This window comes from Bubalus kerabau, chromosome X (assembly GCF_029407905.1).
Source record: "Bubalus kerabau isolate K-KA32 ecotype Philippines breed swamp buffalo chromosome X, PCC_UOA_SB_1v2, whole genome shotgun sequence".
In the NCBI taxonomy this organism is placed as follows: domain Eukaryota; kingdom Metazoa; phylum Chordata; class Mammalia; order Artiodactyla; family Bovidae; genus Bubalus; species Bubalus kerabau.
The window spans coordinates 30,862,360-30,884,965 of record NC_073647.1 but is presented as its reverse complement, the minus strand read 5'-3'; the positions used below and the strand labels follow the sequence as shown (position 1 = coordinate 30,884,965).

The following is a 22,606-nucleotide window of genomic DNA, read 5'->3' as shown; positions in this document are numbered from 1 at the left end:
ATTATTGGTCTCCTAAGAGAAAAAAATGAATTTAAATTCAATATAAATTAATGAATTTAATTCATTCCATCTAATGAATGATTTAAAATAATTTTCACTTAATTTCTCCTTAATGAGAGAAATTAAATACTGACAAATAAAAGCTTATCAGATAGCACTTCAGAGGCTCCCAAACCATTGTACTATCTAAGATTTCAACCCTTTACCCAAACTAATTTTCATCCCTTTTTGGGCGATATTGCCTCCACAGAGAATGCATATTTAAGGTGAAATGAGGAGTGCTCAACTACTAATGAAAGGAGAGGTACCTTAGTTTGAGCCACTCATTAACAGGAGGATCATGCTTTTCAGTTAATTCATTGTGGTCTGAAGAATTCTGAGATGGTCCCCAAGATTCTCATGTCTTGTAAACCCACCTTCGGCCATTTATTTAATCTACAGGTACGGATGTGAAGAGATTTGCAGATATAATTTGTCTTAAGTTTCTTGACTTTAACTAAGGAGGTTACCCAGGTGGACCTGATCTAATCACAAGGCTTTATAAAAATTTCTGGGCTCTTCCTGGTGAGAGGGGTTTGAAGATTGAGGGGCCTTGTGAAACGAGCCAAGTAACAAGGGCCTGAGCGTGTCCTAGGACCTATGGGCAGTCCCCAGCCTACAGCCAGCAACAAACCCAGGACCTCAGTCTCACAACCACACTAGAAGTGATTTTACCAACAACTTGAAGGAGTTTGGGAGCAGACCTTTCCCCAGTTAAGCATCCAGAAGAAATCACAGCTGGCTAATGCTTGATTTCAGACTTATGAAGCTCTGTGCAGAGAACCCAGCTAATAAGTTCTGGACTCACAACCCATGGAAACTGTGAGTTGATTGATTTTTTGATACCTCTAGGCAATTTGTTACCCAGAAACATGGAACTCATACATTCCACAATCATGATTTCTCATTATTCTGTACCTTCTTCTCCCTTTTGGTCTGGGAAAGGAAAGTTGCAATAAATTTTCCTTTGTATTTAATTTGCTTTCAGCTTTTTTTCACTCCTTTATATCCTCGAAACACAGTCATGTTTATAGGCCAGGCAAAAGTGTGCTCACTTTTAATTATGGCACCACTTACACAGATTCTAAGATGTGAGTGAATTCTGTGGCTGTTTTATCAACATGGTTCCATATACATATTTTGATATACTTATAGGTTTAAGATTTATTCTGAAACAACTATCCCTCATCTTACATTTGACTCTAGTACCTGCCATGAGAATTTGGAAGTGTTAGTGGGCTTTTTCTAGGGTTTTCTTCCACTTATTCCCCAGACATGCAGGATTTTATGCAGGATTTGAATGCAGGCTTTTATGCAATCTATTTGCACCTGGACAAAATTTTGCAGCGAGGATACCTATTTCACTTAGTTTTGGTATGTTGTATTTGCTCATTGTAGTGGGACTTTTGGAGGGAGGCAATTTAAGTTAGTTGATATCAGGTGTTACAGTAATCTGGTCAACTGATTCAGGTTTAGAGAGAGGACTTTCTTCTTCATCACATATTATGTAAGTAGATTATATGTAACATTAATTTGGGGGAGCCAGAAGGGTAGGCTCTTGTTCCTCAAGAGACTTGGAGAAATCAATCAAGCAAAGAGGATTTACTAATGGTAATCTATTAAAGGCAGATTTGTGTCTTTAAAATTTTGAGGGAGGATCTTGATCCTTTACCCCTGGCATCAGAAGCAAACATTTGACTTCAGAGGGTTTAAATAGGGTCTATAGATACTTTTCAGTTATGAATAAAAGTGGTATTTTTGGGCCTGAAGAAAAACCAAACCTTTATATTTGTTCAGAAAAACAAATACTTATATTTGACAGGGAAAACAAATGAGTGGATGTTTGTCAACCAATACAAGGTGAGTTTGGATATATTGTATGTATATGTGTGTGTGTTATTTTGAACCTTATTGTCTTTCTTCATGACAAATGAACTGTTTTGCAGTTTATTGAATACAGGGATTTTTTGGCGACAAATAGCTTTTCCCATAGGACTCATTGGTTGAGAATGTAATGATAATTTGAACACCTCCTTCACTCAAAACAGCCCTTATAAGTAGTATTTTTCCTATGTATTCAGAGGCAGATTGAGAATGAGTAAATCCAAATTGGGGTTTTGCTGATGTAGCATTCATTGAAAAGCTAGAGGACAACTCCTTAGCCTCTTTGCCTGTATATGAAAGCAAATTAAGGAACTATTTCTCATGCAGGGTTTCCTGGCCTTGTGTATGGTGATGTTTTGAGGACAATTTATCTTTGTTTCATGTATGATACTGATTGGGGACAGAACTCCTTGCTTGGGATTAACTGGCTGAGGGTTTACTGGTATACATACACCTTTACTGAGTGTTTCTCCATTTAAACAGGGATGTTCTGAGGTAGGGGGCAGGGATGTGGGCTTACTTGGTAGTGTCTATGGCAGACTATGGCCACAACTCCAGATTTCAAGTGGTGTTCCAAAGACTGAGCTAACATGAGGACATATAGGGTTATATTTGTGGTTGCTTTACTAAGGTGCACAATGAGTCTGAGATAAGTCCTCATTTAGGGTTTCAAGTCACATCATGTGATTGGGTACAGTTTGGGGACAAATTGCCCCCTGCTCCATTCTTATAATTTTTCATGGTGATATTGCAGGGATAAGCACCACTTAAGATGGGGTTATTTATCCAAGTCATCAGGGACTTTTGGTGGCAAATAATACCTTCTTTCTGGATGTTTTAGCCAAGAATATAGGAACAGTTAGTATTTAAAAAAACATACATGCTCAGATATTTAACGAATAAATTACTTATCCCATGTTTAATTTCCAGGTGTGAAGGGACAGTTAAATGGAGTACCATCTTAATTTTATTTTTCATAATAAGTAAAGACATTTGAGGATAATTAAGGGTTGCACCTCTTTGTGTGGGACTCTGAGATTAAAGCAGTAGCATGGGGGCGGGGGACTCTGTGGAGCTCTTTACTCACATATTAGGGGGATTCTGGAGAATGACAAATGACTCCTTACTTGGTATTTTTGCCTTTGAGTGAAGCAACATCATTTGAACAAATGATTATTTATTTAAATTTGCTAAGCATGTAAGGATGGTTTGTGGCCAATATTTGACTTATTAGTTTGTCTATAGTCTGTGTGCTCAGGAACGATTGATGAATAAAGAATTCTTGATCTGTGGATCTTTGCCCTTTTGTATAATGGCACTTTGGATAAAACTAGCTTCTTCCAGGGGTTGCTTCATAGATGTTCATAACTACAGTTTATTAGTATGTTCTTACTTTGAATTATTTGTCTCAGCAATTAGAGGCAATATTGAAGAAACAATTTTGTATGTAAGATTTGTTTTACATATAGTGTAAAAACACTTCCTTCTAATAGCTAAGATAGAGCCAGGTTAAAGTCTCCTCTCTGCCAAACAATAATTGTGTGCCATTAGCCAAAATTATTTAGTGTTTCTGAACCTCGGTTTCTCATCCATTAAATGGAGAAACCCATAGTCCCAAACCTAGAGTCGTTGAGAGAACTGAATGATATATGAAGACAAATTCCTGGCATATAGTAAGTGCTCAGTGAGATTTTCCACTTTGTACAAACCTTTCTTTGTATGCAGTCTTTTACTGTTTATTCGCCATCTTTAGCTTCCCGAGTAGCTCAAACGGTAAAGAATCTGACTGCAATGCAGGAGACCTGGATTCAATCCCTGGTTCAGAAGATCCCCTGGAGAAGGGCACGTAGGCCTGAAGAATTCCACGGAGAGAGGAGCCTGGTGGACTCAGTCCATGGAGTTGCAAAGAGTCGGACGTGACTGAGCAGCTAACACCACACCATCATCTTTAGGGTTTTCACACAAGGCTACTTTTTGGTCCAACCCTGTTATTGCAGGCTTTCAAAGTGACTTGGTAAGACACTTAACATCTCTATATTTCTAGTTCACTTGTCAAGCTAATATGATGATAGCAAGCAGCCTAAATTCTCCAAGCCAGGCTTCAGCAATATGTGAACGTGAACTTCCAGATGTTCAAGCTGGAGTTAGAAAAGGCAGAGGAACCAGAGATCCAATTGCAAACATCTGCTGGATCATTAAAAAAGCAAGAAAGTTCCAGAAAAACATCCATTTCTGCTTTATTGACTGTGCCAAAGCCTTTGACTGTGTGGATCACAATAAACTGTGGAAAATTCTTCAGGAGATGGGAATACCAGACCACCTGACCTGCCTCTTGAGAAACCTGTATGCAGGTCAGGAAGCAACAGTTAGAACTGGACATGGAACAACAGACTGGTTCCAAACAGGAAAAGGAGTACTTCAAGGCTATTTAACTTATGTGCAGAGTACATCATGAGAAATGCTGGGCTGGAGGAAGCACAGGCTGGAATCAAGATTGCTGGGAGAAATATCAATAACCTCAGATATGCAGATGACACCACCCCTATGGCAGAAAGTGAAGAGGAACTAAGGAGCCTCTTGATGAAAGTGAAAGAAGAGAGTGAAAAAGTTGGCTTAAACCTCAACATTCAGAAAACTAAGATCATGGTATCTGGTCCCATCATTTTATGACAAATAGATGGGGAGACAATAGCTGACTTTATTTTTTTGGGTTCAAAAAATAACTGCAGATGGTGATTGCAGCCATGAAATTAAAAGATGCTTACTCCTTGGAAGGAAATTTATGACCAACCTAGACAGTATATTAAAAAGCAGAGACATTACTTTGCCACCAAAGTTCCTTCTAGTCAAGGCTATGATTTTTCCAGTAGTCATGAATGGATGTGAGAGTTGCATTATAAAGAAAGCTGAGCGCCAAAGAATTGATGCTTTTCAACTGTGGTGTTGGAAAAGACTCTTGAGAGTCCCTTGGACTGCAAGGAGATCAAACCAGTCCATCCTAAAGGAGATCAGTCCTGAGTGTTCATTGGAAGGACAGATGTTGAAGCTGAAACTCCAATACTTTGGCCACCTGATGCAAAGAGCTGACTCATTTGAAAAGACGCTGATGCTGAGAAAGATTGAGGGCAGGAGGAGAAGGGAACGATAAAGGATGAGATGGTTGGATAGCATCACCGATTCAACGGATATGAGTTTGGGTAAACTCCGGGAGTTGGTGATGAATAGGGAGGCCTGCATCCTGTGGTTCATGGGGTTGCAAAGAGTCGGATATGACTGAGTGACTGAACTGAACTGAAACAGCCTATGTCATAGTTTTGTGAAGGGTCATATTAGATTCTGTGTCCTTTATAAACTTAGTAGAATCATAGCAGGGTAGGTGCTCTTCCTCATTATCTCAGTTAATCCACCCAGCAGTCCAGCTTGTAAAATATTAATACTTTAATTTCATTAATAGTGAAGATGCATTTTAGAGAGGTTAAATAACTTTACTAAGATCATTGAGATAGTAAAAGACAGTATGAAAGTATGAAAGTGTTAGTCACTCAGTCATGTCTGACTCTTTTGTGATTCCATGGACTGTAGCCCACCAGGCTCCTCTCTCTATAGAATTCTCCACGTAAGAATACTGGAGTGGGTTGCCATTTCCTTCTCCAAATGGGAAACTTACTGCGTATAAAAGTTGGCTAACGGTTAAGTATTTTTAGGGAAGCAGATGAGAGATAATTACTGACATGAGTAAAATCTTCATTTTCCAACGTAACTATCTTATTTTTGACAAGGCATCCACAGTTGTAGGATCAAATTCCTCTCGCAGACTTTCAAAACTTCCATAATAGGCTCATGTTGTGTTAGAGAAGAAAAAATTTGAGTCTTATTTCTGCTCATGCTAACAATGAGGCCTCAGCTAAATAATTTCTCTTCTTTGAAATGTCTTTTCCTCATTTGCCAAGTGGGTAAAATTCTAGTAGTAAGGTAACATGGGATTATATATATGAATATATTTTCATACACAATAGAGATCCTTAGAAATTATAGGTTTTATAGGAGAATCTCATGTCTTCCATTACATCCTAAATATCCCATTTAGATTGGTATCTATCCTTTATCTCATAGTTCTGTTCATTCTTCCTGGGTTGTTCATGCTCCTCCTCTTCACTAATACAAATTCTGTTTATTCTCTATGCCCAGCTAACTGTGCAGTCTTCTGGCAACTCCTTAGGAAATAAACACTCTTCTTTTGTTTTTACCTGTATCAATGGTGCCTTGTTCTGTTCTTCTACACTTAACCCTATTGTGAGGGTGCTTTGTAGTTTATCTTCTGTCTCCTATATGACCTTACTAAATACCAATGAAATTGAATTACATCTCATTTAATTTTTTCATATGTTTTGAACGTGCATTTTGTTTCATCTACAATAACAGGAGTATGTGATTCTACAAATGAAATTTCTTTCCTCTACCTGAGAACTGCTATTTAATGCTTATTGCCTTCTTTCACAGAGCTGTGTTTGTCTCGCAAAATAAGTCCCCCTTTGCTTTTTCTCATCAACTTTATTTACATAGTTGGTGATTAATGGAGCTATAATAAGCTTTTGCAGGAAATTTTCTCTGTACCATATATGCTGATGCATTTACTATCTTGAGTGCCTGTTGGAATTTCTTTGGCCATTAACATCAAAGATAATTGCTATCTCACTAGGTATTACTTAGTAGACCCCCAAAGAGAAAATGATTAGAATATATCAGATAAAACTAGATTTTTCTTTCAATAATGGAAATGAATCTGTAGCCTTTCTATAGTGTCTAATTAATTCAATGTAAGAGTGTGATGAATTGATTCACTTTCTGGTAATTGCTACACAGTTATGAGAAATAAGATGACTAAAAACAATATCCTCTTCCTGTAGGTATGCTGATATGTTAAAAGTTTAAAACCTTTACCCAGAGCCAGGAAACATCACAATGAGATACAAATCAAAGCAATTAAGTTTGCTTGCAGCAAAGGTTAATGTGGTTAATCTTTAGATTCTATCCCCAGTTATTAGATAAGAATAGAATGCTTGCAGCACACCCAAGATGTTCTTAAAATGACTCCTTGAGATGTTCATATTTCAGCTCTTTGTACTTTCAAGTGGTTCAGTGTCACTTATTATCCTTAGAATTTAACTATGTTCACCTGAACTATGACATTTTCAAAGATCCATCTTCCTTCCTCCACTAAAAACATTAAGGTAAAAGTTACATTTCAGTAATTTTTGGTGATTTATGTGATTTTTGTGTCTTGCTTCCTTCCTTAATATGCATAGTGTTAAAGCCTCATTCTCTAGACAATTGGCTTTTAGGCTGGGAACTAAACTTAACCTATACATGGTATTATAATCATCACTCATGGTAATGGTGGAGATATATGGTATCATAAAGACACATGTGGGCATTTGTCTGAATTCAACCAGGGGCTTTAAAAATCACCTGTCACTTGAAAGAATTCTTCAAGTGTGGAAGAATGGGCTAGTTTTACTCCTTTGTCTTACTGGAGTCTAAGAAACAGAGAAAACAAATTTCCTCTTCCCTCTCTCACCAAATATATGGTAGTTAGCTTTTAAAAATTCCTTTTTTTTCCTGTGACATTTCAGTTCAGAGGTCTAACCTTGCCAATTACTGTGTCTAGAGAAACAGCATTAATAGCTGTTCATTGAGGTTTCCAGATTGATTTATTCCTCAATGAAGTTTAGAGTTAATGAGGTAAATGTTAGGGAAAATGCCTTTGTCAATTTTAGTGTTTGGTCTGATTTTGAGCTTGTACTGACTGCTATTTTGGAAACTTTGTGTAGGCTGCTGTATAGAGGATTTGTTGTTTGCTCTTGGAAACCTATTTCAAAAGATGTGAGAATGAAATATTTAAAATGGTACAAAGCATTAAAATATGTTGTACAATACAAAGATTATATAAATGTTTTAGTAAATATAATCTCTAATATAGTTAGAGCTTCAGATAACTGATTTTCTTTAATAGAATTAGTAAGTTCATTCTTTGGATATGTTTTCTGATACATTTGAAGACACAAGTAACTGGATACAGAAGTATGCTTATGCTAAGAAAATTTCTTAAAAGTAGAGATATGTGATTTCTGATTTGAGATGGAAGATAGTTTCACCTACTCTCTCCCTCCCTGAACCCATTGAACTGACATTTTAAAAACAAAAGTATGGAAGAGAAAGTAAGAAAAATATGGTGAATAATCTGATTGAGATCAGGAATCAGTGGATGAAGATTGTGTTGAATTCTGGGAGAATAGAAAGGTCAGGAAGTCATTAACAGATGATCCTGCTCAGAGTAAAACAAAGCTCAGAGCACCCACACATGGAGGTTCAAGTAAAGAAAACTTCCCAGTGCAATTTTCCAGAGTCAGCAGGTATGTAGAGTGAAAGTGAGAAGAATATAAGTTTTTTTGTTGTTGTTTGTTTGGTTTGTTTAAAGGTTGTTTACCTTTTTTTAAAAAAAATTGAAGTATAGTTATTTTACAGTATTGTGTTTCAGAGGTACTGTGAAGTGTTTATAATGTGTGTATATATAATATATATAAATTTGATTATTTTCCATTATAGGTTGTTACAAGATACTGACTCTAGCTCCCTGTGCTATGCAGTAAATCCTTGTTGTTTACCTATTTTATATATGGTAGTATTTTCCTGTTAATTCCAAACTCCTAATTTATCTCTCCCTCCATTCCCTTTTGGTAACCATAAGTGTATTTTTTTATGTCTGTGAGTCTATTTTTGTAAATCAGTTCATTTGTATTTTCTAGATTCCATATATAAGTGCTGGGAAACATATGATATTTGTTTTTCTCTGACTTCACTTAGTATGGTAATCTCTAGGTCAATCCACATTGCTGGAAATGGCATTATTTCATTTCTTATGACTATATTCCATTGCATGTATGTACCACATCTTTATCCATTCCTCTGTTGATATGGATAGTGAGGTTGCTTCCATGTCCTGGCTGTTGTAAATAGTGCTGCTATGAGCATTTGGGTGCATATATCTTTTTGAATTAGTTTTCTCTGGATACATTCCCAGGAGTGTTTGTTGGAGCATATGGCGATTCTATTGTTAGCCTTTAAAGAACCACCATACTGTTTTCCATAGTGACTGCACCAATTCACATTCCCACCAACACTGTAGGAGGGTTCCCTTTTCTCCACATCCTTTTTAGCATTTATTACTTGTAGAATTTTTGATGACGGCCACCTGACCAGAGTGAGGTTGTACCTCACTGTAGTTTTGATTTGTATTTCCCCAATAATTAGCGATGTTGAGCATCTTTTCATGTGCCTGTTGGCCATCTGTATGTCTTTCTTTGGAGAAATGTCTATTTAGATATTCTGTCCTTTTTTTCTTATTTTTTTAAATTGAATGGTGTGAGCTGTTTTTGTATTTTGGAAATTAAGCCCTCCACTGGTCACATCATTCACAAATGTTTTCTCCCACTCTGTAGGCAGTCTTTTTGTTTATGGTATCCTTTGTGGTGCAAAAGCTTATAAGTTTGACTATTTATTTTTGCTTTTGTTTCCTTTGCCTTGAGAGATTGAGCTCGGAAAACATTGGTATGATTTATGTCAGAATGTTTTGCCTATGTTCTCTTCAAGCAGTTTTATGCTGTCATGTCTTATTTTTAAATTTTAAGCCATTTTGAGTTTATTTTTGTGTATGGTGTGTGGGAGTGTTCAAACTTCATTGATTCACATGCACCTATCCAGCTTCCCCAATACCAACTTGCTAAAGCTGGTCTTTTCTCCAGTGTAAATTCTTGCCCCCTTTGTCAAAAAATTTATTGACCACAAATGTGTGGGTTTATTTATGGACTATCTATTCTGTTCCATTGAACTGCATATCTGTTTTTGTGCTAGTACCATGCTGTTTTGATTACTGTGCTTTTCTAGTATTGTTTGAAGTCTAAGAAGGTTATACCTCTAGCTTTATTCTTTTTACTCAGGATTTATTTGGCAATTCTGAGTTTTTTATGGCTCAGCATATGTTTTACGATTATTCTAGTTCTGTGAACAATGTTGTAGATAATTCGATAGGGATCACATCAAATCTGTAAGAGCAGAGATAAGAAAGCCTTCCTCAGCAGTCAATGCAAAGAAATAGAGGAAAACAACAGAATGGGAAAGACTAGAGATCTCTTCAAGAAAATCAGAGATACCAAAGGGACATTTCAAGCAAAGATGGGCTCGATAAAGGACAGAAATGATATGAACCTAACAGAAGCAGAAGATATTAAGAAGAGGTGGCAAGAATACACAGAAGAACTGTACAAAAAAGATCTTCATGACCCAGATAATCACGATGGTGTGTTCACTCACCTAGAGCCAGACATCCTGGAATGTGAAGTCAAGTGGGCCTTAGGAAGAATCACTACGAACATAGCTAGTGGAGGTGATGGAATTCCAGTTGAGCTATTTCAAATCCTAATACATGATGCTGTGAAAGTGCTGCACTTAATATGTCAGCAAATTTGGAAAACTCAGCAGTGGCCACAGGACTGGAAAAGGTCAGTTTTCATTCCAATCCCAAAGAAAGGCAATGCCAAAGAAAGCTCAAATTACTGCACAATTGCACTCATCTCACATGCTAGTAAAGTAATGCTCAAAATTCTCCAAGCCAGGCTTCAGCTATATGTGAACCATGAACTTCCAGATGTGCAAGTTGGTTTTAGAAAAGGCAGAAGAACCAGAGATCAAATTGCTAACATCTACTGGATCATCAATAAAGCAAGAGAGTTCCAGAAAAACATCTATTTATGCTTTATTGATTATGCCAAAGCCTTTGTGTGGATCACAATAAACTGTGGAAAATTCTGAAAGAAATGGGAATACCAGACCACCTGACCTGCCTCTTGAGAAACCTATATGCAGGTCAGGAAGCAACAGTTAGAACTGGACATGGAACAACAGACTGGTTCCAAATAGGAAAAGGAGTACGTCAAGGCTGTATATTGTCACCCTGCTTATTTAACTCATATGCAGAGTACATCATGAGAAACGCTGCACTGGTGGAAGTGCAAGCTGGAATCAAGATTGCCGGGAGAAATATCAATAACCTCAGATATGCAGATGACACCACCCTTATGGCAGAAAGTGAAAAGAACTAAAGAGACTCTTGATGAAAGTGAAAGAGGAGAGTGAAAAAGTTGGCTTAAAGCTCAACATTCAGAAAATGAAGATAATGGGTCTGGCCCCGTCACTTCATGGCAAATAGATGAGGAAACAGTGGAAACAATGTCAGACTTTATTTTTTGGGGCTCCAAAATCACTGCAGATTGTGATTGCAGCCATAAAATTAAAATATGCTTACTCCTTGGAAGGAAAGTTATGACCAACCTAGACAGCATATTAAAAAGCAGACATTACTTTGCCAACAAAGGTCCATCTAGTCAAGGCTATGATATTTCCAGTAGTCATGAATGGATGTGAGAGTTGAACTATAAAGAAAGCTAAGCACTGAAGCATTGATGCTTTTGAACTGTGGTGTTGAAGAAGACTCTTGAGAGTCCCTTGGACTGCAAGGAGATCCAACCAGTCCATTCTGGAGGAGATCAGTCCTGGGTGTTCATTGGTAGGACTGATGTTGAAGCTGAAACTCCAATACTTTGGTCACCTGATGCGAAGAGCTGACTCATTTGGAAAGACTCTGATGCTGGGAAAGATTGAGGTCAGGAGGAGAAGGGAATGGCAGAGGATGAGATGGTTGGATGGCATCACCGATTCAATGGACATGAGTTTGGGTAAACTCTGGGAGTTGGTGATGGACAGGGAGGCCTGGCATGCTGCGGTTCATGGGGTCACAAAGAGTCAGACACAACTGAGAGACTGAACTGAAATAGTTTTGTGAAAAATTTCGTGGATAATTTGATAGGGATCACATCAAATCTGTAGATTGCTTTGGGTAGTATAGCCATTTTGACTTTGTTAATTCTTTCCAATCTGAGATCATGGGATATCTTTCTATTTCCTTGAATCATTTTTGATTTTCTTATCAGTGTCTTACAGTTCTCAGTGTATAAATCTTTCACCTCCTTTGTTACGTTTGTTCCTAGGTGTATTTTGATGCCATTTTAAATGGTAGCATTTGTTACTTTCTGATATTTCATTGTTAGTGTAAAGAAATGAAAAGATTTCTGTATATGAATCTTGTACCCTGCTACTTTGCTTAATTCATTTCTCAGTTGTAATAGTTTTTGTGTGGAGCCTTTAGAGTTATGTATATAGAGTATAATGTCATCTGCATATAATGATAATTGTACTAAGTCAAGGGCTTTGAAAAATACGATTGCAGAAAGATGGGAAGTTTGGTCAACTTATTCATAATAAGGACTGCTAACAGTGGAGGGAATTATGAACTATCTAGTTTAATCAACTATTCTTAAACAAACAAAAACCCTAGAAAACCCTGAATTTTGAAAAATTCTAGGAAAATTAGCAGAAGAAAGGGACCAAGATCAGCAAACAACATCTGATTCAAGAAGAAGTATGTATTGTTTAGGGAAGAGAAAAGAACTAAAAACATCTCGTTTTTTCTTTCAGAGAGATTTTATAAGATGTGCCTCTGGAAGACACTGAGCAATACCTTACAGTTTAAGAGATGATGATTTTGCATTTAAAAGTCAATACGCAGCCAAATAAGAGTGAGCAGTTTAAAAAAAAATGCAAAGAGTTTGTCATAAATTATTTTCTCAAAAAAAAGATTAAAAGTTTTTGTGGTTACACACCAATCAAAATTAAAAGAGTAGAAATAGGATCTAAGTAAAACATGGAACTAAGGAGTACAATAGAAATAATTACCAGGATTATAACTGTGTAGTAGTCCTAGAATAATAGTTTCTAGTTGTACTTGGCTGATGGTGACAGTTCTGACTGTGATGATTAAAATACACAAGTATCTTTCTCACATTATGAACAATGTTGAGGTAGTAGGTTGCTGGCATTGTGTCAACAGTATAACTTCAAAGTTTCCAAATGGCTTTTGCAGTTGCAGCTACTACATTGGCATTCTAGGATGAAACCATAGGGGAAAGGGGACAAAAAAGTACCTACCTAGTTCACCAGCCCATGTATACCTGTGGCGGATTCATTTTGATATTTGGCAAAACTAATACAATTATGTAAAGTTTAAAAAATAAAATTAAATTAAAAAAAGTACCTACCTGTAAAGTCAATTCTTGCAAGTCCCACTGTACAGCTTCGACTTAAATGTCATTGGCCAAACCTAGTTGCCAGGGAGATTGCATTCAAATAGGAACTGGAAGAAAACAGATTTTGGAATGGGCAACTAGCAATCTCTGACATGACTTGGAAGCATTTTGTTGTATTTAACAAATGGTATAACTATGATACCCTATGATATCTTATGATAAAGAAGGCATATTTATAAATTAGACATAGAAAGGCTTTTAGCAATTTCAGGAAGAATGAGGTTATACGTGAGAGTCGTTGCCCACAAACAAAATGAAATAACTTAAAAAGAGCCACGATTTTAGGAAATATGCAGAGTCAGTGAAAAGAGAACTTCTTTGACTTTGAACCTGGAGGATTAGCTAGAACTTGAGTATAGTGTTGAAAAGGAGTGGTGAGAGGGGACATCCTTGCTTTTACAAGATATTTGTGGGAAAGTTAGAATTTCTCACCATTAAGTACCATGTTAGCTGTAGGTATTTTGTAGACATCATTTATCAAGTTGAGGAAGTTACACTGTATTCCTATTTTGCTGAGAGTTTTTTTTTTTTTATCATGAATAGGTATTGGAATTTGTCAAAAGGGTTTTCATCATTTATTGACATGATCATGTGAGTTTTTTAGCTTGTTGATGTGATGAAATACATTGATTTTTGAATGTTGAATCAGCCTAGCATATCTTGGATAAATCTCAGTTTGTTGCAGTGCATATAGTTTTTAAACACATTGTTGGATTCAGTTTGCTAATGGTGTGTTGAGGTTATTTGCATCATTTTCATAAGAGATTGATTAGCAGTTTGATTTTTTTTAATTGAAAATCAATAAATCTATAAACAAGGTATAGAAAACCATAAGTGAAAACAGACTATAATATAATACAACTTAGCAGTAGAAGTAGTATAGCAGGGAGTATAAAATGAGACTATAAAGTTGAGAGAGAACTTTCTGGAGTTGATGGATCAAGAAACAATCATTAAATATATTGTTATAATGTCTGGAAGGAGAACAACTCAAAACATGTAATTTACAAAAATTGGAAGAGAAAGTGTTATGTAGTAGTGGGATGAATTAAATCATCTTTTGTGGGGGATACCAAATAAGTACTTTTTTTGTTTGTTTACAATACAAGTTAGGCTGCCAGAGTAAAGAAATACCAAAATGTTTTTTCCTCTTTCATGTATTAGTTTAAGTGGTTGGTCCTGGCTGATATGTTGGTTTGATGGGTCTCAGATTTAGCTTCCTTTGATTATGTTGCTGTGGTATCTTCACCTGTTTTATATATATATTTATATATATATATATATATAAATCAATCTCCATCGGAATGCTTTAGCTCAACCATCATAACTTCATTCAGGCTATGGAATAAGCAAAACTCGAAGGGGAAGACACATGCCTTTGCTTTAAGGGCATGACATGGAAACACTTACATCCCTTCTTCTCACATCATTTTAGTCACAGAACTAGTCATATGACTGCACCTATCTGCAAGAAAAACTGGGAAATACAGGCTTTAGTGGGGCAGATATAAAAACCATACCTTTTAATTTTGTACCATTTTGTACTTGCTGGATTATTATTTCCATGTACTTTTAATAATGATGCAATAATAAAAACATGTAAATGTAGTTTATATGACAAATATATATCCTTCTTTTAGATGGCAGAGGCAAAAAGGACCACTATAGCACAGTAAAGAAAATCAGACTTATTAAAAGCAAAAACTTAAATTACTTTTTAATTTTTATGGGTTCTCTACACCTGTTTTGCCAACAAAAGTCCATCTAGTCAAAGCTATGGTTTTTCCAGTAGCCATGTTTGGATGTGAGACTTGGACTATAAAGAAAGCTGAGTGCTGAAGAATTGATGCTTTTGAACTGTGGTGTTGGAGAAGACTCTTGAGAGTCCCTTGGACAGCAAGGAGATCCAACCAGTCCATCCTAAAGGAGATCAGTCCTGGGTGTTCATTGGAAGGACTGATGTTGAAGCTGAAACTCCAGTACTTTGGCCACCTGATGCAAAGAGCTGACTCATTGGAAAAGACCCTGATGCTGGGAAAGATTGAGGGCAGGAGGAGAAGGGAACGGCAGAGGATGAGATGGTTGGATGGCATCACCGATTCAATGGACATGAGTTTGCGTAAACTCTGGGAGTTGGTGATAGACAGGGAGGCCTGGCGTGCTGCGGTTCATGGTTGCAAAGAGTTGGACACAACTGAGCGACTGAACTGAACTCCTGTTTTCTCTTGTTTGTTCACAGATATCACCTCTTGCCAGATAGGCTGAGAAACAAAAAGATGAGGTGAAAAGACAGCCATCATCACTTTGTCAAATAAGGTTACTAAAGAGAAAGAATCAGAAAACGGAGATCACACACACCTCAGGCCATTTTATCCACCCTTGGACTTGGGAAATGCTTCTGTTTTGGGGGCTTTGACCTGTATTATGCTGCCATGTGCTGAATATTGAAAAATTTTGCTGCTTCCTTTTGAAGGTTACTCCCTGCTCTAATACATTCCATCCATTCAAAATTAGGGGCTTCTTTTCCATTTAGGTACATTTTCCTTTTCTCAATTTAATCCCATTATTTTTAATTATACTCTTCAAATCATCCCTATAATTTCCATCTTATTAGGATTTTCAAATACCTGTAGACAGCAACTCCTTAGACATTATTTAGTCAAATTCACCTATTATTTCTTTGATCTTTTCTTTTAAGTGAATTCCTACAGCCACTCAATATCCATGGTTTTAGGGATTCATTTTTCTTTTTTTCTTTTGAATTTTCCCTCAAAGGGATCTGTATCTATTTCTTCCTAAGAGCAGAACATAAAGTTTCTTTCTCCTGTCATGGGGTCTGACATTATTCTTCTTATTTTTTGGTATATTTTGTCTCAGTGCGCTTGTGCACGTATTGCCTATATCATTGAAGGTATTAAAATTGTTAGTGACTTCACGTGGAACAGTAAAGCAACTGCTGTAATGCAGTTGACCCAGGTTCGATCCCTGGGTCAGGAAGATCCCCTGGAGAAGGAAATGGCAATCCATTCCAGTATTCTTGCCTGGAAAATTCCATGGACAGGGGAGCCTGGTGGGCTGTAGTCCATGGGGTTGCAAAGAGTTGGACACAACTGAGAGACTTCACTTTCAGGTGCATAAAAGGATATTTGACCATATGGCCTTGAAGTTGCCTTTTAAACTTTCAATTTTATGCAGAAATTACAAATTGTTTTTCACTTATAAATTGTGTAGCGAAGCAGTGGTCTATATAAAAAGAATTATGAGAGTCAAATGCAAAACTTTTCCTGTATCATCTTCCATTCTTTAGTAATATGAATATATTTTAGGCTGTGTATGCAGTATTTGTGCATTATGTTTTATTTCCATAACTGGACATTAATTCACATATAAATATCCATATAGTCTATTATCCACTGTCATATTCTTTAAAATGGGCATTGCATTATATCATAACTGGTCTAACCATTCGAGTATGCAAAGCTTAAAAACCATTATCACTGAGTTATAAAATGACATCAATATGTAACAGGTGACTGATTCATTAAATAGAAAAATAATCTTGATTTTAGTATCAAGCGTACCACTGTTAATTCAGAAGATGCCCATAGAATACAGAAATGATATTTTATAGGCCCAAATCCTTTTTTCTTACTTTGGAAAAACACATCAGAATTGCATGGTTGAGTGTCTTGCAATGATGTGCTTCAGTATTTTATCCCCTGTAACTTTTTTAACATTTGACATTTCTGGAAGGTTCATTCAGTGTCTTTGGGTGTATATCTCTTTGTTTAAAAACTAAATCCAAAAGGAATCTTTCTCTTCAGCTTTAAGAGAACTTTTAAAACACAGAGAAATTCTGTTCTTGGAAACACCTCCTTCAGTTCCCAGGGGCAAATAGTTCTGGAGGTTTAAAATGTGCTTCTAGTTCTTTCAGCGACAGTTCCTAAATAAAATTGTTGCTAACTGGTCTCATGTGATAATATTTACAAAGCTAGTGGGCAAATACATAGATCCCCCTTTCAATACTAAAGTTGCCTTTGACATATGTCCTTTTGTAAAATATGCCTTTTCCATGATGGTCACCAATACATTGCTGAAAGTACAGAGAAAAGAGATAAATTGAACTGTGTGTGAGAGAAGCAAGCTATTTGGGAAAGTTGCTAGTAGACTAGAGACTCCTTTACCCAAGAATTGGGCCCTACTTATTCACAAGGTAGAGAGAAATGCTTTGGGCCAGACATGGGTTAAGTATAGGTATATTTATATGTAAAGTCAGGTCTAGTGTATGATAGACATTAAATCTTGGAGGAATTGCTAAGTGGTAGGAAGGAGGGATGGAGAAGGAAATGGCAACCCACTCTAGTATTCTTGCCTGGGAAATTCCATGCACAGAGGAACCTGGAAGTCCATGGGGTTGCAAAGAAATCAGACATGACTGAGCACATGCACAGAGAGAGGAAGGAGGGAAAGGGTAATGTGGCAGATATAAAACTTCTATTTTAGTATTTTGTTTGAGCAGGTAATGAAAGATTCTGCAGTCAAATATTTTAAAAAAATAATCCTCACTATTTCAAAATAGAAAATCATTTGCATTGTGGAGAAATTGTGCTACATACCTGACAGAAAGTATTTTGGACATCCCCAGCAACCCAGTGAGGTAGATATTGTCATCATGCTTACGGTACATGAAGAAATTGACAGAGTTTGAGTTACTTGTTTAGGGCCACTCAGCTAGTACGTTATGGAATATTCTGATTTATTTTTCACTTCTAGTCCTGATCTCTAGTCTCCCAAACCTGTGCTTCTCAGTGGGGCAGGAGTAAAGAGCAAGCTACCTTTTGCATTTGAGAAGATCACAAATTCATGGGTTGAGAGGAAACAAAACATCCCTTCCAAGTTTCCAAGGAAGCCAGGACTAGTTTGTAGAGACCTGGCAGTTTCTGTCTATAGAGGACCAGGTCTCTACCTACAACACAGTGATTTTTTTTTTAATGTGGAGAAGTTTAGGGACAAAAAGATAAAGTGGGAGTGAACCCAAGAACTGAGTTTGCTGGATTTTGGGTCTACACTAAGTACTGGGTGAAGTTTAAGTTCTTTCCACTGGGAAGATTATGTGACTATAACCACAGCAAGATAGAGAATGATGGTGATAATAATGATAGGGATGTTAATAAGTAATGCTTTACAATGTTTTTTTTTTTTGTTTGTTTGTAGATCATTTTAACATGTCATTTCATTTGATCCTCTCTACAAACCTTGGAAGTAGGTACTAGCATCAATCCCCAATTTCTGTTTTATAGATGAGATCACTGGAGTTCATTGATGATCAAACACCAATTTAGACTTGATAGTTTAAAAAATAGTAACAAGACGAACCTAACTTAAAAAAGTAGATGTTCTAGGCAGTGAAGAGAATTGCTAAGAGCATAATAAAAACAATAGTTGTGAGAGTTCCAGCATGCCCTACATAATTATGACCTTTTCAACAGAGGCCAAAGCTACCAGTCATGCTTAATTTTTTCCCCTTAGGTGTAGGCTGTGAAGATAGGATAGGTATCAAGTTGATAAGCCTGAGATAGTCCTTTTAGAGCTCAATTGACTAAAGGAAAATTGAAGATTCAAAATTATAGAAAGTGAAAACAGGCATGAAACAGGAATGTTGAAGAAAAGAGTAGCACAGTTGGGAAAACTGCTCTGACCTCCTGGGTACGTATGCATTCTGGTCCTAAGAAAGATGTGGGACAGAGTATATTGAGGTCCAAAGACTAAGACAACACCATGGTGAGGAACTGTGGAGGACTGAAGGGTACACTCTAAGAACAGTAGCACACAACAGCAGGGCCCAAGGGGTCCTGCTTTATACAGTGGAGACCATATCAGACATAGCAGCCTTCCTCTGGTCATGTCATCATTATAGAAGTCAGGGATGGGAATCCACTGAGAGGCTCCTTTGACTCCTATAGGATTTCTTGGACCTCTTCCTTTGTTTCCATTCCTTTACCTCCTCAATAACTTTTCTTTTTGTTGACTCACTCCTCAGTGTGGATGCCTCTAAAATTTCTGCCCATGCTTTCCTTTTCTCTAGCCCTCTACACAGTTACCCTTGAAATCAAATTTAAAGCCAATTTATGTGTATTCTCAAAATCTCTAGTTCTAACATCCAAGCCCATATTTTATTTTATTTTTTTACTGCCTGTGTATTTTTGATATCAAAATGTTGAAATCAGAACTCATCTTCTGAAAGAAAAAGAATTATCTTGTATTCATCCCCCTAATTTGCCACCCACCCCATTCAATTCTGTTGCTTCTACCTCTGAAATATCTTTTTGAACCATCTTCTCCTCTCCATTTTCACCAATAGTGCTCTGTTTCATTCTATTGCCATTATTATTTTGATGATAACAATAATCTATGTGGCCATTCTGCATCCAGACTTCAAGCTGTCCAGTAATTCTGTCTACTGGTACTCACTTCATCAGATTAAAGCTATCTTTCTCACACTGTTTCAAATAATGATAATTCTGAGGAATATCAATCAGGAGTATGTTTTTCTTGAGAAGGGAGTTGTCAAATGTTGTTGGAAATGCTGAGCTAAACAAAATAAAATATGTTTGTTACAGGACTTTTCAGAGTCTCTAGCTTGTTAATTTATTTTATGAATCTTCAATATAACATTTAATCCCATCAGAGCAAGGATTTATTTGCTTTTTTCATTGATATGCTTCCAGAATACTCTCGTGGTGCCCATCAAATAGTATATGGCTCAATATAATTTGAGAGAATAAAAGAATGAAAGATGGGTCTATCGTAAACACAATTTTCCACTTTAATGTAAATATAAAAACATTTTAATCAAGTAACATCTCAGGGGAACAATGTCTATGAAATATTTTCTCTGAAACATGGCTCTAAAGTAGAGTTTCTCAGCTTTGGCACTAATGAAATTTGGCCTGATGATTCTTTGTGGCAGGGGGGCCTATCCTGTGCATTGCTAGATATTTAACAGCCTGTTGGTTTCTACCTACTAGATCCCAGGAACACCAGCACCCCCATGTTTGACAACCAAAAGTGTCTGCAGACATTACCAAATGTCCTTGGAGTGAGGGGAGGCAAAATCATCCCTGTTTAAAGTGTGGTCTGAGTTTATTATTCTCCAGCTCAGGAATTTTCACAACCTCTTCACTGCCCATGTAATTAAGTCCAAATTCCTTAGGCTAATATACAAATTCCCCCTTTGTCCTGAATCTTATAGGCAATTGTGCATGCATACTTAAGCGTGTGTGCCTGTAGGAACCAGACAATCAGGGAGGTAGCATGTGGTGGAAAAGTGGGTAGCTCATTTAATGTAATTCTGACATGACCTCAGCCCATTACAGACAGAGGTTATCACTTTATCCTCTATCCCACAGCTCCAGCTAGCCAAATATTTATTTGAACACTTTTCTTTTTCTTTTTTTTTAATATACTATGTGCTATTCAAGGGGTTGCCCTAGATATTCTTTCACAGTTCTGATTTCATCTGAGTACAAACATTTGATGAACACTGCATGGTGTATCCTGGGTCCTCGATATCTCATTAGAGGACCCCCTCCCTAACTTTATATATGGCACAGATATATATTTGCTTAGTATGCAAAAAATGTGAGTGTCTACCATGTGCTTAGCATTATGCACATTGCTGGGGTTGTGGAAACTGTTACTGAAACTGATGCCCTGCCTTCAAGGTGTTCACACGCTAGAGATTAATGAACTGAGATAAGAGCTCTATTAGAAGCAAACACCAAGAGGTAAAGGCTTTCAAGAGAAGAATTAACTGTGTTTAGAGTTCTTGGAATGTAGCATAGCTGCTGCTACTGCTGCTGCTAAGTCGCTTCAGTCGTGTCCGGCTCTGTGTGACCCCATAGATAGCAGCCCACCAGGCTCCCCCGTCCCTGGGATTCTCCAGGCAAGAACACTGGAGTGGGTTGCCATTTCCTTCTCCAGTGCCTGTAAGTGCAAAGTGAAAGTGAAGTTGCTCAGTCGTGTCCGACTCCTAGCGACCCCATGGACTGCAGCCCACCAGGCTCCTCTGTCCATGGGATTCTCCAGGCAAGAGTACTGGAGTGGGGTGCCATTGCCTTCTCCGGGAATGTAGCATAGAGGAGATAGCAAGTATGCTGAGTCAAGGAAGATGAGTAGGTATTGATCTGACACTCAGAGTGACCAGTCAACATGGGCATTTCAAAGAGCATATACACAGATACGTTTCAAACAGTTGTTGTTCTTCAGTGCTAGCTGTGTTTGGTCCTTGGAGCCAAATTGGTGTTTCTTCCCTTACAGTGAGAAAAGAGATTTGATGCAGCAAATGCGTATTGCCCTTACTTCTTCTCACTGAGCTGTATGTGGACCTTACCTTTCTGTTAGAACATCCATGTATGTTGCTAGAACATGCTAGAGAGGACACTTTGGGAGCAGTGAGGTGGAGGTGGAGGTGACAGTGATCAGGTGTTTTTCTCACAAAGGTGTCTCCTGACCATGATAAACTTTTCTTCTTGTCATTCTAGTTGAGGTTTTCAGCTCAGGGATAGCTGAAGCAACTCAAGAGACTTAAAAAAAAGAAAACATTCAATGTACCACAGCTGTTTTTAAAGTTAAAAAAAAAAAGAACAAAGAGAAGTTTTTTCTAGCCTAACATTGGGGGAAAGTGCGTTAGCAGATGTTTCCACATTGGAAGCAATTTTGAGATGTTCCTTAAATATTCTGCCAGTGGTTCCTCCAAATGCATATTTTATCTGAATGAACTGTTCACTGAAGTATTGGAAGCTGCATAGACAAAGCAAATACAGAGAATTAATCAAGTAGCCCTTAGTATGTTGTTTTAATATTTTCTTTAAATTTTCTCCAAAATGCTTAAAAGGCAAATAGACTTGAATTTGCTAAAATCTTGCTCAGTTTCATTATGCCCAGATAGGAATTTGGCAAATTTGTTTGGGACACATCTTGGCTTAAAGGAAATGAAGCTCAGGGTCCAGAGAGAAATAGGGTTTTGGTTATCTGTTGCATTTATTCATTCATCAATCCATTATTTATTTTATGTAAGGTTTTCTCCATTGAGTATCTGCTATAGAAAGCTGTTTGTTGGCTGTAAATGGCATGGAGAAGTGGTATGTAGGCCAGAGGACTGTCATGTCAACTATGTTAAGCTAGTATCTAGACTCGAGGCTAGTCTAGGGCTTTTGTCCATTTCCAACATGATTGAAATTGTTAACATATTTGTCTGGATTTATCATTTGAATTTATAGAAAGAATTACAATTTACCTACATATTTAAATATAATGATCTTCCATAATTCCATAATGGTAAATGTGCACATTCCTTGCTAATACTTGTCTGTCAGTGTTTAACATAGGTGCATATGTGTCATGCTCTGTTGAATTTTCATTTA

The 22,606-nt window shown here is 37.1% G+C and overlaps 1 long non-coding RNA gene across 1 annotated transcript; it reads left to right on the top strand.

The window, feature by feature from the left end:
- Positions 1 to 17,149, top strand: LOC129640365 (uncharacterized). Its single transcript, XR_008708760.1, has 2 exons — positions 1 to 861; positions 15,421 to 17,149. It is a non-coding gene; the product is annotated as an uncharacterized LOC129640365 (long non-coding RNA).
- Positions 17,150 to 22,606: the final 5,457 nt, after the last annotated feature.